Genomic DNA, 6,299 nt, shown 5'->3' with positions numbered 1-6,299 from the left:
CAAGGCTGATGATTGGTATCGAACCCTGAGAGTTTAGGAGTGTCTAAACTTTACGGGTCTCTCATAAGGTTATTCCTATAGCATTTTTGTGCGTAAAGAAGCCTTGTGGAGTGTGGCTTCACAACTATACAAAGGTGAGAGAGAATAAGATGAGTTAGTGAGAGATTTTATTAGTTGACTTAAGCATTTGAACTCTCATGGTGCACTACATGAGCGGTTCTCGTGGGCTTAAGCATAAGGATATCTATAATGGCTTGGTCATTAGAGATATCACCACACAGGATGAAGTCACTGTTAAAATTACAGCAATGTGATGAGCTATGGTGGATCAAATGCTAGAATCAACATCATTAACAAAGTGATTAGATGTGATTAGTGAGCAATTAACTAATAGCTTAATGTAGGCATGGATAATCAATATCATTAACAAAGTGATTAGATGATAATTAAGATGTAATTAGTGAGTAATTAACTAATAGCTTAATGTAGGCATGGATAATCAAAAATCAGCAAATTCTCATTAGGCCAATGCCTCAATTTATAGAGTTTACATCCAAGTATCTAATCCCACTGATTTCTCCTTGATTCACTCCACCTCTTTTGCTTGATTCTCTCCACCTCTCCCAGAATATCTCCACACCTCCTAAATCTTCTCATGCTATCCTTTATTCTCTCCCAATAGATTCTTCTCACCTTTTCACAGGTTCTCTCACATTTACACATTCTCTTTTACAGCCTCTAACCAAGGGCTTGTTCCCGCACACACCCTATTCACTTGTATATTTCAACACCTCCCCTCAAGTGAATACTCCTAGCACACTTGGACCCTATACCAAGTTTCCCTCTTACTTGATAGTCCGCGATTAGTGCCTTAAGTCCCTAAACTCATAGTCCGACACTCTCTCTCTCTCTCTATGTGTCCAAGGCTACTACAAGTGCCCACGACCTTGACTAAAGTGCTCACATATACATCTACCACGTGGCCTACATCATCGATGGCTCAGAGGTGATTTTACTTTGTTGGGGCAGGTTACATTGGGTTGTGGGGTTTCTCTCTCTCTCTCTCTCTCTCTCTCTCTCTCTCTCTCTCTCTCTCTCTCTCAGAAAAGATGATCCGACTTCACTTCCTTAGGAGCCTCCATAAAGTTTGCCGATGTCGTTCCTTCTCCACTGGGTTTGCTGTAGTAGCAGCCTCTTGCCATGTGTCCTGGCTTTCCACAGTTGTGGCAAGTGAAGGTCCTTCCTCCTACTCTGCCTCTTCCTCATCCTCGTCCTCGAGAGAATCCTCCTCGGGTGAAGAATGCTTTTTCTTCTCCTGTTGTTGAGTCGAGCCATTTCTTCTCTTTGCCTCTGCTCTCTTGCTCTAGTAGAGCTCCTTCTATCTTGTGTAGCTTCAATTCAGGTACATTATTTAGTGTTACTACAATATTTTCATATTCACCTTTCTCCACATTCTTTAGAAGCACTACTAGTGCCTCATCATCTTCTACCTTTTTGCCAATAGTAGTTGCCAGTTGTTGCTTAATATTTTTATATCTGTTTAAGTGTGTGATTAAAGGTTCACTTTCCTTCATATCCAATTTGTAGAATTGCATTAACAGATTTATCTTTGAATTTTTAGCTTGTGTGCCAAATAATTTATTGAGTTCATCCCATGCATCTTTTGCCCATTGTATCCCTGTGATGTGATGAATGATTTCATCATTTAAACTGAGTGCAATAAGTCCCAATGCTTTTTCATTCTTTCTCTTCCACTCATTTTTTCCTCACCTCTGGCATTCATCTCTTCCCTCAACTAGGTCCCCCCACAGATTTTTCCTCATGAGCAAATACATGGTTTTTGTCTGCCATGTGTAAAACTGCTTCCCATTAAATTTGGCTCTCTTGTGCTGTACTCATGATGATGTGAAGGGGATCTTACCTCGATCCAATTTCAAGATTCAAGGGCAGTGTCTACCCTTTTACAACTCAATCTGGTGTTTAAGAGATGATTACAAACAGATTTATCAGCATAAAATCACCAGAAATTACATTAAATCAAGGGTAACCAATTTGTACGGAATGGTTGGAGTATCAAACCATCTCCGAATTGCAATATGAAGTTATAGGGATCTGTATCAGATACCTAATGGTTAATTTGAACCCTCAATTGCACTAAAATACAGTGATTAGAATTGATTAATCACTGATTAACAAATTAATCCTCTATTTTGTGTGCAAAAAACAGAGTATGCGGGGAGCCTAGATCTGAGGCCTTAGAGTTCAAATGAGCTCAAATCCTTTCAAGGCCATCAATAACAATTAGTCTAGTAGAGGATTAAGCCAAGAAACACAAGATTTGACCAAACATTGAATGCTTAATCTCTATTTTACCAAAGTCACCTCCATGCTGTGCAGATTTGATGAAGAGCTTGGATCTCACTGTAGACTTGATCAAATCAAATTCTGACTTCACCAGCTTGTAGAGCATGCTTGAAAACCCCTGGGGCTAAGAGGAATTAGACCCATTTGATTGGATGAAGTAGAGATCTTATTTTTCACTCAAAAAACAGGCGCCAGTGAATCTGCGAATTTCTGGAGTTCTAGGCAGCGGTTTGCGCTTCTGATTAAATTGGCTAGAGAACCATTGAAGTGGCTATCTATGGCTAGAAGGGTTTGGGCTAATTTGATGTGTGCAAGGAGAGGGAGCTCCTCCAACCACTGGCTGGGGGTATAGAGGGTTAGTTGAAAATAACTAAAAAAATTTGATTATTTCTTAATTATCTACTAATCCTAATTAACTAGATAATGGGCTCATAAACTTGATGGATTCTAGGCTTGGCTCTGAATTTCTAACAAATTCCATTAGCATTGCTTGACGTCGCTCAAAGAAAATCAAATCTTTTTTGGCAAGTATTGCTACTAAGGATCTAGTATAAAGCTCATCTACTGTTTTTATAATATAAGTCATTAGCTACAAGTTGATAGGCTTTAGATACTTTGTAGTATACCCTTCCTTACTATAGGAGTACCCTTCCTTACTATAGGCTTTAGATGCTTTGTAGTATACCGTTGTTGGAATTAGGACTAGGGTTGCAACAATGCACACACACGAGATAGAGAAGCTTGAGAGCACACAAACTCACTAGATTAGAATGAACAAATGTGTGCCATATACAACAGATAAGTACACACCCCAAAATGAGTAGATACGAGGGTGTACATACGCATGGGAAAAAAAACCTCCTAGTGAGAAAAAAAGTGCCTCGGCGGTCCTAAGTGTGTTCACACATCACTATTATATAATGCTACAAATCCCCCCTGGAGTGATGATGTGAACATATATAGGGTATGGCCGATCAATCTTGAAAAGGCAGTAAGCCCAAAGCTTTATGATGAAAAGCTTTGAACTTTTCACGAGGAAGAGCCTTCGTAAATAAATCTACCATGTTGTCATGTGTAGGCACATAGACCAAGCTGATCTCTCTGCTGTAGAGAGTCTTTCCTTGACATAGTGGTAATGCACCTCAATGTGCTTAGTGCGAGCATGAAACACTGGGTTCCTTGCAACTGCTAATGCGAGACGACTGTCAGTGAAAATGGTAGTGCTAGACGACTGTCCAACACCCAAATCAGCCCATAAGACGTCTAAGCCACACACACTCAACTGTAGTTGTAAAAGTTACCCTGTACTCAGCTTCACAGCTGGAAGTGGCCACTGTAGGCTGCTTCTTTGCTGAGCCATGATATACATGAATCACCAAGGCGAAAGTAAAACCCACTAGTGGACACTCGTGTGTGTCAACATCCAACCCAATCCGAATCACTAAAAGCATGCAACTGTGACTCACCCCCTTTTGGATAAAACAATCCAAATATTGAGTGCCCTGTAAATAGCGAAAACCTCGCTTTAACAACATGCCAATGCTTCGTACCTGGGTATTGGCAACTCAAACACCATATCATGCCTTTGAAGGTGTAACAAACTGCCATCATTCAAATGGCCAAATCGTGCATTCCATAATTCTGCATCACTCATAGCACGAGTCGTCGAGACTGAGCAAGCATCATGCTTTGCAACTTCTCAAATACATCTATCTTGTATAGGCCATGAAACAAGGTACCTGAGGCAATGAGGAATAACCATCATTTCTATCCTGAACTATACATTTGTTATTCCCCACAAATTTCACCGTCAAGAGACTGACAAGGCTAACGCTAAAACTGATAGCAAGTTCTTCTTAATGCCTGGCACATATAAAACTTTTGAAAGAGTAAATATGCCCCCATTTGTAGTAATGAGCACAACTCTACTAACTCCTTTGACAGCATATGAGGAACCATTTGCACATGTGACAGTTCCTGCACTTGGGATAGATTCCAAACATGAGAACAAACCTTTTTGTGAACTAATGTGCTTACTAGCACCACTGTCAAAGTACCAAGCATCCGATTCTGCCACTAACATGCATACATCATGAATAGAAGGGTCATACTGCAATGTACAGTCTATGCCCAACCATCTTGAGCAAAACTTGCAAATTCCTTCTTCTTTGCACTTGGTGCAGATGCATGAGGCACAACCATGCCTAATTCCTTCTTTTTCTCCTTCTGTAGTCTTTTCTTGCACTCATGTATGTAGTGCACTCGTTTCCCTGTAATAGTGACACTTTACCTTCTTTTTAGGCTTATCACCTTCTTTCTCTGCATCCTTACCTAAGGATTCTGATTTTGGCTTATATCCACCATGTGAGGAAGCTTTCCCTTGGCAACAAAAGCTTGGTCACCAACTCGCATATTAGATTTGTTTTGCCTAGATTGCTCTTCTTTGCAAAATTACTGAAAACAGCTCATCAAATGTAAGGGCATTTAGATTTCCCTTCATCATGAATCTAAGGGTAGAGGCAAAACTCTAATAAGAATCTGGCAATGCATTGAGAACTGTGGGCACCAATGTACTATCAGGATATATTTAATCCACACTAGCAAGCTGCTCCTTAAAATCTTTGATCTTGGTCAAGAAGATATCCATTAAGTCTCCCTCATTCATGTAGTCAGACTCCAACTATTTGCGCAGATATACAACACGTGCTTCATTGCGCACCTGGTATAATGCAGCAAGTGCATCCCATGCCTGTTTTGAAGTCTTACATGATTGAATATGAGCAATAATGCTTCGCTTCATAGAAAGTGCAAGCAATGTATGTGCCTGTGCATCTCTTCCATCCCATCTCGTTTGAGCAGCAGTGGGAGGTACTGGTGGTGCATGTGGAGGAGCCACATCTGTATCTGATTCTACTTTAAATGTATTTGCAGCACCTAGTTGCACTGACAGATGTGAAACAGGACGAGTTTCACTACCACACTTACCACATTCCAAAGGCATTTAGTAACCAATACATGCCTCATCATATAGGACCACAATGGGTAGTTAGTCCCATCAAGTTTGTCCTCAGAGTAGACATGTTAAATACATCACTAGTGCGCCAGCCATGACTTTCTACCAAATGCAAAATCTTTCAACACACTACAAGTACTCAGTATTCACTGAATGCAACCTTGGATGGCTCCCAACTACTCAATCACCTGTAAAGTGTATGAAAATTAACACACAGTAGAGAATAGATTGTTCCTGGGGCGGAAGTATAATGGTCGATGTTGTTGAAGATACTGTAGATGCTTCTGCACACCAAATCTTTGCCGCTACACAGCCCAAACACCCAAAATCGAGCAGAACCAATCCAAAATGATGCCTCTCTAGAACGTCTACAAAAATCTTACGGTGCCCAAAACGTGCCCAAAACATGTCTAAATCACACCGCGAACCCCTGAAAATTCCTATACAGCACACTATAGTATACACCTTCTTCTCCTAAGAGGGTATCTCAATCGGATACTGAAAAATAGGGTCATGGGGTGAGGAGGGAGGCAAACTACTAGATCAAGTGTCAAGGAAGCTAGCTTTGATACCAATTGTTGAAATTAGGGTTAGGGTTATAACACTGCACAGACACAAGATAGAGAAGCTTGAGAGCACACAAACTCACTAGATTAGAATGAACAAATGTGTGCCAGATACAAAAGATAAGTACACACCCCAAAATGGGTAGGTAAGAGGGTGTACATATGCACGGGGAAAAAAACCTCCTAATGAGGGAAAAAGTACCCCGGCGGTCCTGTGTTCACACACATCACTACCATATAATGCTACAACCCTTACTTGTATAGGAGTGTCTTAATGTGATCAACAAATAAATTATTAAAAATTTATCGACCTACATATGCATGAGACAATCCCAACCTTTGTAAAGTCCTACACA

The sequence above is a fragment of the Cibotium barometz genome, chromosome 65 (genome assembly GCF_041138505.1).
Source record: "Cibotium barometz isolate CiBa-2024 chromosome 65, ASM4113850v1, whole genome shotgun sequence".
Taxonomy (NCBI): Eukaryota; Viridiplantae; Streptophyta; class Polypodiopsida; order Cyatheales; family Cibotiaceae; genus Cibotium; species Cibotium barometz.
This window is presented reverse-complemented; position numbering follows the sequence as displayed.